Raw genomic sequence first — 420 nt, 5'->3', positions numbered from 1 at the left:
TCTATGGGGAAGGGGGAAACAGAAGGCATAACTCTTCCAGGCTTCAGATAATACTACAAAGTTACAGTAATCAAAACTATGATATTGGTACAAAAATAAACATATGGATCAATGGGACAAATAGAGAACCTAGAAATAAACCTACACACCTATGGTCAATTAATCTTTTACAAAGGAAAAAAGAATATAAAATGACAAAAAGTCTCTTCAGCAAATGTTGCTGGGAAAGTTGGACAGCTGCATGTAAATCAATGAAATTTAGAACACACCTTCATACCATACACAAAAATAAACTCAAAATGGATTAAATACTTAAACATAAGACATGACACCATAAAAGTTCTGGAAGAGAGCATAACCAAAACATCCTCTAACAGAAATCACACCAATGCTTTCTTATATCCATCTCCCAAAGCAAAA

Source organism: Bison bison, unplaced genomic scaffold, assembly GCF_000754665.1.
Source record: "Bison bison bison isolate TAMUID 2011002044 unplaced genomic scaffold, Bison_UMD1.0 scf7180017846355, whole genome shotgun sequence".
Classification (NCBI taxonomy): Eukaryota; Metazoa; Chordata; class Mammalia; order Artiodactyla; family Bovidae; genus Bison; species Bison bison.
This window is presented reverse-complemented; position numbering follows the sequence as displayed.